The 12,007-nt window shown below is 37.7% G+C and overlaps 1 protein-coding gene and 1 non-coding gene across 9 annotated transcripts in view; both read right to left on the bottom strand.

Annotated features, from left to right (window-relative positions):
* NFIB (nuclear factor I B) overlaps positions 1–12,007 on the bottom strand; it is a 264,254-nt gene that overhangs the window by 220,380 nt on the left and 31,867 nt on the right. The window lies entirely within an intron of this gene.
* TRNAH-GUG lies at positions 454–525 on the bottom strand. The gene has a single exon. It is a non-coding gene; the product is annotated as a tRNA-His (tRNA).

Raw genomic sequence — 12,007 nt, 5'->3', positions numbered from 1 at the left:
ATAGAAAAGTGATGGTTCCTCTTCTCTGTCACCAGCAAAGACCCTCTGCTAGCAGCAGTTCAGGCCTAGGTAAGCAGGATTTCCACATCTACAACTGTCATATTTCCAAGCAGTTCAGGTTGATTGCTTTATTAGAATGGGAAACTAGGAAAGATCAGAACCACAGAGGCTTCATAGCTCGGTCCAGACATTAAGTAGCTGTAATGAGTAAAAGTTCCATGGTCACTATGAGGCTGCATTTATCAAAATATCCATAAAGATTAAATTTAAAAAATCCCACTTGGCAACAGGGTTTCTGAATTAATACTTATGCTACATACTCTTTTAGAAAAACATTCTTATAAAAGTTACAGAGCTTCTAATTGCTTTCTCATCTTAGTCTTAGACATCACTAATAGATTACTTTTGGTATGCAATCTGTAATTACATCTCTTCAAAAGATAAACCACCCCCTGCCATGACTCGGATTTGAACCGAGGTTGCTGCGGCCACAACGCAGAGTACTAACCACTATACGATCACGGCAAGCCATCAGAAAACTCAAATTAAAAGCGAGAATTTTTTCCCCTGGTGCTCTTTTAAATGTTATATAAATGGTGCCACCTGCAGTTTACACTGAGTGTTAGCAGCAGCTTGTTCTAAACCTTAAAATTAACTGCTGTCATCTCGAAATTGCTTCCAGACTTATTTTTCCTTATTCGTAATAATCCATGCTTATCAGAATTACCTAAACAAAGGCTCAGGATTGTTATAATATACTTTCTCCTTCCCTTAAAAGTCTTTTCAGAGATGGTTTTTTTCATATTTTGTCAGTAGTGGGGAAGGCAAAGTCATGACAAGAGAAAAGTCCCACAGAGTAGATACAGATTTAAGCAAATGATCAAAATCTATTGAACTGAAAATTACATTTGATTAGCTGAACCAGGTATGATTGATTCTGGTGTAAATGTTTTTATTGATGGACATCATCTTCCTTACTTCTGCCATAAGCACAGAACATAAAACATATCTTTTCCAGAATTTATGTTACCTCTGTGAAAGAATATGCTCAAACACTACAGATGAAGTCTGAGGGGAGTAAGTCTTTTGCTTCTATGAATGAAGACCATCACCTAGTGTAACACTGAAGCTGAAGTTCTGAGTAGCACTTGCCCTTTTACAGATATTCAGAGAAAAGAAGACTGCAAACAACATTCAAGCAGGCAGAACAGCAAAAAAAATTACTAGCTCTTTCAAATGAAAGCTGCAGCAGAAACCAAGTTATATAACATAAAGAAAGATTAAAATGAGGAAAAAGAATAATGGGCAAACTCCAGGGCACTCAAGTCCTGTTCAGAAAATGCAGGCTGGTTTTTTGTGCTCACCCTCTCCAGTTATATTCATTATTTTAATACAAAATATTGTCTGCTTAACAGCCTTGGAGAGCACAGCAGCACCACCACTGCAGTGGTACATGTCCCACTGAATCTCTGAAGAAGGAGAAAGACATACAAAAAAACTTAACTAGACTGTAATATACGAGACCACTGACATGTCTTCAGCATGTCTTCAGCATGTTGAGATGTGGATTTACTCTGGATGAAGGTCTGCAGGGTGGGATAATTCATGAGTAGACTGTGCAAAAGAAACATCAGTCTGGGACTTTAAAATGCAAACTTACTAAACAAACAGACTCTGCTCCTCTCTGGTCTGCTCTGCTCTGCCTGAGGAGCAGAGGCTCCCACTGCCTCGTCAAACACTGGTACCTCTAGCACTCACATGGAGGCCCACCCTGCCAGTGGAGCTGCAGGAGAGAAGGAGAAATTCTGGTGGTTGGTGGGGGCACTTGGAGCAAAAGGGTGCTTTAATGGTAGGTTGGACTGCTGTACTTCACCCTACAGCCTTCCCCGATATCTTAGTGTGACTAGAATAGCATTTTTAACTCAGGCGTCAGCATACCCTTCCACAGGACAGGAAAATGGCATTGCTCAACATCATGGAGGTAAACAACCTAGAAAAAAAATTGTTCAGTAGCATCTTCTCTGAAGTTTCTTGTTGTTATAGACCGGAAAGTAGAGCTCTCAGAATATTTACTGCATTTCAATATGTATGGCTTTAAATAACTTTAGATTTTCTAATTTCAGATCTTGTTATTACTGGTTACCTGTCTCAAAGTAATGAACAACTTAGGTTTTGGGTCAGCTTCTCAGAACATACAGATTTCTCCTAAAGACAGAAGTCAAGTAAACATTATAGGTATAGGTTTTTGTCCATGGCATCCCCCTTCAAAACAAGGGCATTAAGTAAAAATTACTGCAGAATACCAGGAGGTGCTTTATAGCATGATAATCAGGAGATGATGGAGATTTTAAACGTGATTTAAATACTTGTGGCTGTGATGAGACAAGCTTCTTGCAAACTCTGGAACATGCATTGTTCCACTATAGTGTCACCTCCCATCTCAGTCATAGGGGTGCTTTTATTTTTGCAGCAGCAAAACAGCTTTGCTAGGTTCCCCTCAAAAAATGTCATGTGATTTTAAAAATCCGGATCAGAGAAACAACAACTACAAAACCCCCCACAACAATGCTGCATTTCCTGCCTTGCAGAGGCAGCTTTCACCTGAGAATAAAGCATGGGCAATAAAGCCATCAAAGGGTGTACCAGGAGGGTGAGAGAATGCCATCCATATCTCCAGGACAGGATGAACCTACTGCTCTTTCTGCTTCAAGGGCTGTCATTTTGCTGAGCCTAGGACAGAGAGACTGAGTACATGCAGGCAGCTTAGATTTACTGTAACAGGATTATACAGAAATATAGAAGAGTTTCCTATGTTGTGTATGTGTTTGCCATTTGGCTACAGTACCTTTCTTAGGCAGATTCTGCACAGAACTTCACTTTAGTTTGTGTATAGATGGAAAATACCATTAATGCCCATTAGAAGTAAAGCCTGGGCTGAAAAGACTCTTTGGCAATTCATTAGACAGCTCTGCCAGGAGCAGGTAGTATTTTCTTTTCTTCTACTAATATTATTTCTATTAGTAGGGCAACCACTCTTTTTTTCTGTGTGATCTCTTACACTAAGAGTCCTAATACAGAAGAGTTACCTTGGGATTCATATTTTTCTTAGAATTCCAATACATTCCTAGTACGATGCTTTTCTTTTGCTCTGTGCACTCCCATAATCAGTCAAAAAAGTCAAAAAACACTATGGAAGTGTCTATTATTTTCCCTTAGCCACCATCATGTAACTTTTTTTAACTAATTGGTCCCCCTTCTAATGATTTTGTTTTTCTTTTCTGTTGTTCTTTTCTGTTCCTGCAGCTTTCAGTTTTCTTTTTGGTAGCCAGAGGCCTAGAGTGAATAAAATTATTCAAGCATTCTTCCACCAGAACTCTATCTGCTTACAGAAACAGAATATTCTCAAAGCCAGTCTGTCTACTTCTACAACTATGTATATTTAAATATAGACATTTATGGCACAAAGGGAGCAAGTGACAGACATGGCTTAAGTCTTCAAAGCCACAAAATTCCATACCATCAGCATTACTTAGTTCCAACCACAGTTGTGTAATAAGCCTTACAGCACAACTCCTGTGTCAATGATGAGAAAATTGTCAGCTGCCAATCACCCCACTTTGAACAAGCTACAGCCAGCAGAGTGCTCAGATCAGCATTCTAAAAACTAAGTGCACTCCTGTTCATGAACAGCAAACTTCCGAAGTCTATATAGCAAGTGAAATTTCCTACCCTGTTGCCCAATGCTCCTGGTATGCAGTCCAAGCCTGCACTGGTATTTCGTTCTGCCTGTTTCTGGTACAAGTGAATGTGTCATCTGTTGTTCCTTCATTTTGTAGCTTTTATCCTCTTGCAAAATCCTCCATCTTACTGTATATTCATGCAGATTGTATTCCTACAATTGAAGATCCTTATGGGTGGGAATTTTTTTCCTAAGTGATTCTTGCTCTTTAAAATTTTTTCATACTATTCAAGGAAAACATGTAAATAAAATTGGATTATCAGAATGTGCACAGTGGCTTGCCTGAGGTGGAGCAAAATTTCCCTGTACCTCCAAACAGGGACTGAGAATAGGAAAGGTCTCAGGATGTTCTGTTATTGTCATGTTCTTTTAAACTCTAGCAGAACGTAAACACAACTTCCCATCGAACATCTGTTGTTAGCAAATTAGTTGAGGTATATCCAAGGGAAAGTTTTTGTATATATACTGTTCCCAAAATTTTAATTTTTTTTTTTTTGTAACACAACAAAGCACTTTCATTTATAGCCAGGAGACTCTCATGTGTATCCCAACAGTTGCAAACCACACAAGAGGGAGGATGACTGTTAGGCAGGTTTATAGTTTGTTCAGCACCATGCTCTCTCTTCTGATGAAGAAAAAGAGGATATGCCTTGTTAAGCCAGGATTTTCCAGTCCTTTTCACAATGCTGCATTTTAACTTTTCAGTGGTTTCAGCTTTCTACATAGGAGCACGTTCTGCACACATACTCTTGCATGATAGGTAAGTCTGGAGAAAGCTCCCAGAGAAAAGTTAGGACATAAATCACGTCTGCATTCAGCTCAGACACTTGCAAACATCGAAGGACAAGTGAAATTTCTTACAAGGAGATAGTAATAAGCAAGGCAGTCAAACCAACAAAACTGAGCTAAGACCTCATAAGTTATATGATCTATATATGACAATGGTTCTTAGACTGAATATGTCTTGATAAGAGTATTCAACTAAACATTCAGAAAAAAAGCAGGTATTTGATCACTCTGTGTTTATTGTGAGCTCTTTCTAGAAGCACTCAAAAAAGTATGAAGGAGATAAAACATTAGCCCTTTTGTGAGATCAGAACTGACACAGCCCATACCCTCCTGTCAGTTTGGAACATAATGCCTTTGGCTTTCATATCCCAGGAGGTATTCCAGGGACAAGCTACACAAGCTCTGAGATATGTTGATCATTAATGGCTCTTATCTCCAGCCTCCTCATAAAATGAAGGTGAGCATTATCTTCCATACACCATCCTGGCAGAGCAAATTGCCCCATGTTTCCACAACTGCAAGGGGCAGAGCCACAGCTTCTTCAGCTATAAGCAGTTGAAAACCTTAGCTGGTCAGATTTTCAGGGCACTGTCAGTGCTGATGAGGAGCACATGGCTCCTCCAAGACTTGAGGGTATATATCCATCTCATTAATCTTTTTCTTATTATAAGCAGAACTGCTTTATATTTCTTTCACCATGAGTCATGGGGAAATTTGTTTGCACCTTCTATGTAGGGGTAGGATGCAGAGGAGCACAGGAAAGCACTAAAGTAAATTATCTTGTGAGGGAGTATTTCCAGCCTAAATTTACAGGATCAGTTGGATTGTAGCTTGCAGTGCCTCACAACCTAGATACCCTGGACTAAAAGTAACATTGACTGTGTGAGAACAGGTACTGCCTGCAAGGTGAAGCAGAGTTGGGAGCTCCAGTCGCATCATCAAAAAATCGTAGCTTATGGTTCTGCTCTTAGTCACTGTGAAAGTGATAATGTTACAGCAAAAGAGAGAAAGCATCAAACCTAAGGGCTGGCTAAAGAGAAACAGTAGAGTCCTCAAGACTGAATTCAAGTAAATAAGTTGTTAGAAATGAAAGCCTAAGTCAAGCAGAATTTCCAGCCAAGAAGCTGGAATGTAGCGGGATGCTTTTTTAGCTGAAACAGGGAGAAGATATCCCCAGTTTTCAGATCCTTTCGTTTGGTTAGATAATATCTATCCTTTAGATTGCAACTTCTCTATCATTTCTGAAAGTGCAATCATCTTAAACCTACAGAAAATACACATTTTCTGAAGTTATGAAACAAGCTGATTCCTAAGAATCAGTTTTGTTGATGTAAATCAGCTCCTCTTGCTGTCAAGAAATATGGAATAGTTGACCCTAGACAGGTTCCTGTCTTTTCCAGGTCTTGAGGAATTCATGCACTACTACTCACTTTATAGTCTTCCCTCTTCCTATTACTCTCTCTTTCCCCATTAGTCTAATTATTTCATGTACTTATTTCATCCTGTAAACCAGTACCTATTCAGAGGATTACTCAAAACAAGGGAGTCTGTACTGAAATATGTTCACATTACTGTATCATTTTACCTCATTGCAGCAGATTTTTTTAGGATTTCATTTACTTGTGTATATGTATCCAAATGGGACAGATGGATGTAGGATTTATGCAGGGATTTGTTGTGACACAGCTGAGGAGCATAATGCTACCTGCAGTCCTGTACCAGGCCCTAGCAAATACATGAAGAAAAGGGTGCTGAAAATAGAAGAGACAGATCTCCTTCCTTCCTTCCTTCCTTCCTTCCTTCCTTCCTTCCTTCCTTCCTTCCTTCCAAATTCCTTCCTTCCTTTGACTTACTTATATATGAAATGTGTGGTTTTCAACTATAGCCAAAATCCCTTACTGATTTCTTCTTAACAAATGAGAACTTCAAAGAGAAGAAAGCACTGTTCATTCACCAGAAAGACTGTACCTCTCTGACAGAGCTGATTTCTAAAAGTCTTTTCTAAGCAGAAGTATCATTTCACAATGGGCATATACTATTTCCTGTTTTCCCTTCCCTATGATAGTGGTGTGTATAATAGCAGTGAATTCATCATCTTCTGCATTCTGAATGCCATTTTTGCAGCAAGGAATGAGGACAGGACAGCATCATGGAAACTACTAAAGAACCATCAGTAATTGAGCACAACCAAGACAAAGAAAGTCACTGCACTTTTAATCAGATTTTTCATACCTATTTTATATATATAGTCCACCCTAAGTTATACTAACCTAAAAAATCCTGTATGTCCACAAAGGTCATCATAAGGAGCTTAATTTCTTTTTATATGGCTGCAACTTACATTCATCAGTTTTTAAAACTTATTCTGCATTAATGTAGGGAATATGACTACTAGCAAAGTAGGAGCATTCACATGATACTCAGACCATTATAGAAGAGCTACTTTTTGAAAATCTTGCCCTGCAGGCCTTTTTGGAAACATCAAAGCCAGGCAATCAAAAAAGCCATCAAATTATATCCCACAAGTCATGCGACTGGCTCTGAAATTCAGTTTGCGATAATTTTGTTAAATATGTTTTAAAATAACATTTAAGTAAGATTTCAAAGTTACCCATATATATTTATTTTATTTTCTTATATCCTTTGTAGGCCTGAAGAAAAAAATATATCAATTGGAAAATAGATTTGCAGTGGACAGGGTCACATAGAGAATTAAATTATGTCACAAATCTGTTCCCTGAAATAGCAACTTTTACTTTCAGAATTTTAGTTTTATTCAGTAAGGAATCAGATCATAGTTATTTTCACTTAACACAAAGATAGATTTTTTTGTTTGGGTTTTTTTTCTCACTGCTCTGCAGATGAAAAATAAAGTAAAATATAGTACATAACTTGCAGGATTATCAAAAGTGTTAGTTACCATGCCAAAGAATGAGTCAATAAAATTTGTTGAAATTTCTTGTCATTTGCCATGCTTTACTCACTAAAGCAAAACCCACAATTTTCAGTTCTGAAAGATAAAGTGTCTGTGTGCTTTTTAAAACATCTTATGTTATTTCTTCTCAGACTGCCAGATTCCCATATCTGAACTTCTCCATCTCCCAAAAAGCCATCAAAATTTATTTTCCCATAACATACCCTCAAGGTTTAGTTATGCAACATTCAGCTTTGCACATTTCAGCTACTTTTTAATGTTGTTTGAAGATCAAACAAGGTTTAACCCATCAGTAGTAGATATAGAGGATTTATCTGCAACCACACTATGCTGTTCCTTTAATACCTTTCAGCAACATAAGTGCTTACATCCTAATAGGTTTTTAGCTTAAGATCTAATCATCCACTCTTGAATTAAGATGCTTGAATGAAGCCAACTCACTTGGAACTAAGCACTTTAATGTCAACAGAGACATATGGTATTGAGACTGAATTACAAAGGATCTCTTCTGAGCCATCTATTACGAAAGCAAGACTAAGACCCCAGCATTATTATTAGTTTACTCATTTATTTGCTAACAAATAATTGAGAGTAAGATCTTCTTAAGAAAGTGGAAATGGTCTAATAATTGCAGTCTGGTGGTACAGTACATTCCCGTGTACATTGATTAAATCTCCCCCATCCATACTTTATGGCACTATGCTCTCTTGTAAAATCTCCTTCTGAAACTGAAAGAAACAAAAAAGAATATGCCTTGAAACAATTCTAGCCCAGTGATAAAAATTTTAAGTTAACAGCAGTAATGTCAAGTCCTCTAACATTTACTAGGAACTCTAGACGTTTTCTTGCCCTGAATTGTTCAAGTCTTATTATCTGACTAATATTTCTTTAAGAAGTTGTTCATGACAAAATTTATGGCAATAAATAACACCCTCCATCAAATACAAAGTTAAAAACAGAGGCTTCCTTTTGTTCTCAAGCTATTCTACTCTCTCTAGTCTCAACATGGTGCTGGGAAAAATATGCCAGGATAATCTCCTGTAGCATCAGTAGGAAAAAAATGGACACCCCTCCACATTTTTTGTTTATGGAACAAAAAGAGCAAACAAACAAACAAAGCAATACAAGCTGAAACTGAAAGTGTATTTTTCTGGGATAGGCCTTTTATGTAGAACCCAGGAGCTTTTAAATGTTCATGACCATATAAGAAAATTGCTGCCAAGATGTTGTGTTTAAATACCATTTTGTGGCTGAGAAAAAAGTTAAAGTTTTGTTATAACATGATCAAGAGTTTCTGTCTACATTTGTAAGGAAGATATGGTTAGACAATAAAGTTGCATTGTCTATTTAAACCATATGTTACCAAGGGCCCCAGCAGACAGTAGTCATCTCTCTGCATTGCTATTATTGCATATGCAATAATAGCAATGCAATTATTCCTACTCTTGGCTCAGCAAAACTGACACATAGGCTGTCACTACAGTCCACATGCTTCCCCCCTTTAAAGGCAAATACCATCCAAAAGGCAGAACTGCCTCCTCTGTGTCAACACAATAAACACCTGGCAAATATGACTGCAGAAGTAAAAAGATGCAGTGCAGCTCTAACAGGAACATCAGCCACTTCTATAATGTGAAAGGTTGGACATAGTTTTCCTTTCTGCCAAGAGACTGTACAAAAGAACTAGGGTCATGCATCAGATTGGTTTTATCCGAAGATTTTCAGCTTTGCAAATTTAAGAGATCTCCTATCTTTTTTAATATAGAGACCTTCCTATAAAAGCTTGTTGACATGGAAAAAATTGCTTAAAATTTTCTTTACATTTGTTAAATATTACATTAAAGTATACAGGTTTGCTAATAGCTTGAGAGCTTCATTTCTGATTTTGGGATCTATGTTATTAACTATCTCAGAAACAGAAAAAGCAGTTTAAAATTAACATTAATTTCCAAAAAGCTCTGCAAAGCAGACTTTCCTATTAAAAACTTTAGAAAGCAGAAAGGTTATTGCCATTGTCTAAATGCAACCATTATGAAAGGGACTTCAAGAACCATCTGCACTGTAGTACAGTACAGATTAGTAAAACCCACCTGAAGAACTCTCATTGCATTTCTCCGTGTCAACACACAGTTCTGGTTTTGTTTTGGCTGGTTTGCTTCAGCTTACTTTTTATCATTTCCAAAGCTTATATTTAAGGTGGATCATGAGCCATCAGCTAAGTCTCACTGAGATCTCAGCAGGGGCCTGGCTGCAATTAGGCTACAAGTCAGACCATAAAGCCAGGTCGTGTTCTCAGTTTGTAGTCAGTGCAAGTAACACACAGACACACACCCCAGAGAGAAATGCGGCCTTTGGCATGTGCCAATTTCGCAGTGCCAATTCTTTAGTCAGGAGAGAGGCAAGCCACATTGCAAACAGCGAGAAACTGGGGAGCTTTTATTCCTGAAGCTAATCCCGACAAAGAACTTGGGGAATTTTGAGCATCTTCAGCCTGAAGAGCTCCTTTTTTCTGTTTTGATCTCTTGTACAGGTAGATTAGAACACTGAGGAGTACTGTGCCTAGCATGCCTGAAATTTTAAAGTGGACCACGGAGACACTCACATCGTGAGTAATTTCTTCCCAAGTGGCAAAAACTGTATCAGTCAGATTTGGAAGCTTTTCTTCCAAGGACCAGAAACAAAATTTTTAGTGAATAAAAGCAATACGAACAACATCATTGTATCAATATTGATCCAACTGGATTCATTCACAGAAGCTTACATAACATGCGAAGGAAAGGCATTTGTAAGGATACAGGAGAAATCCGTGTTTCCGATTCTCTTTGAAGAGCAACTAGTATTTCTTCACAGTCTAATTTTTTGTACTAATTATTTGAGGGGTCATGGCAGACATTAATGCTAAAATAAAGAGGAGGAAAAGAACAGACTTGAGGGGATGAATAGCAGCTGTGGTGAAGAAATCTACCAGACGGTAATTGCACAAGTCCTTAAATACCCTGAACTTAATCTGAAACCTTCTCTGGTGTAGAAAGGCATGTGACAGACAGAAAGGCATCGTTTCAGCATCACCAGGAAGTCTTTTGTTCACTTACACAGAGCTTGACTTGCTCAGGAGCTCACAGACAGGGCAGCAGCTTTCAGCTCTGAGGAAGGTAATGGCACATGGTGGTACTAAGCCAACACTGACAAATTGAAAGCACAACCTAACAAAAATGTACCACCTCTTGGACTAGTTTCCTGCCAAGATCCACCTGCTTTTATGTAGGAATATAATACGTTGTACAAACCTTAAGAGATACCCGGCAACGGTAAACCTAGAACAGGACATCTTTTCTGTGTGCAGATTAATTTTAAAAAACATTCTTTGTTGGTGATTTGCTGAGAGAAATGGCATAAAGTCTGATAAAATTAACTGCTGTAAATTTAAACTTCATGTGAAAATGCACAGTTTGTTACTTTTAACATGTGTTAAAGCATGTGTCCACTTTTCAATTTATTCTGAAACACACGTTAATTGTGAAGACAAACAAAGGTACACCCACTTAAAAGATTAGATCATAATGTGCTACTAGTAATAAAATAAAAGCAGACCCTTACTTCTGAGGCCAGAATAAAGTTATCCATTCCTCTGAAGAAAGAATGAATAACTTCACACAGTAAAAGTCTAACTATGACAGTATTTAAAATAAGTACACAATCATTTCCATAGCTAACAGCTAGGATTCTAAACTATCTGGTTTTCTGGCCAGTCCTCACATATAAAACATTTTGCTCCTTGCAAAAGCCTGTACTCCTTTCCAAACTGCAAAACAATGTTTCATATTTTGCTGCCATTCTCATTAGCCACCACATGAGGGACTTACGTTTGCAAACCAGATTTATACCCACGTTAAACCTATTGCTTATGTTAAAATGAAAACTTCTGGGAAAATATCTCTGCACTTGCCGTCACTAATGTTGATAACACATGCAGAAGATTTTACTGCAGCAAATTAAATTTATCTGTTTATATTGAGAGGTGATGTAAGTAGATGGTAACTTACAGAGCAAAAATTCACAAAATGGAATTTTTCTTTTTTTTAATAAAAATATTAACAGCAATAAACCCCACCATTTTTCTTCTTTGTTTAGGCAGAGGAAACTTTCATTCTGCTAAATTAATATATGCCCAATATGCCTCTAGCAAATGAAAGCATAGATTTCATTTGTTCTAAGCACAGAACTGACATGAACAAAGGACAATATGAACAGGAAATGCCTGCATCACCAGTGACAGGGGAAAATTTTACCCAGAGCTTTTGTGCTGTTTTAAAATCAAATATGACTATACTTGGAGGTGCTTAAACCCTACTGCTTGCTGAAGGTTCAGACACAGCTTTGTAAAAGTTAAGATTTTCCTACATGGTATCCCTGCAAATCAAACTAAGAAATTTTGACACAGGCAAGCTGTAAGCAGATGAACCCTTTTTCAGAGTACAATTATAGACAATAGATGTGTAATAACAAGTCAAGATCATGTGGAAACAATATCTATTGTTCCAGAA

This window comes from Corvus kubaryi, unplaced genomic scaffold (assembly GCF_017639235.1).
Source record: "Corvus kubaryi isolate FWS band 111438036 unplaced genomic scaffold, C.kubaryi_AGA036_p1.0 split1-37296, whole genome shotgun sequence".
Lineage (NCBI taxonomy): Eukaryota > Metazoa > Chordata > Aves > Passeriformes > Corvidae > Corvus > Corvus kubaryi.
The sequence above is the reverse complement of the archived record's forward strand: the minus strand, read 5'-3'. Positions and strand labels throughout refer to the sequence as shown.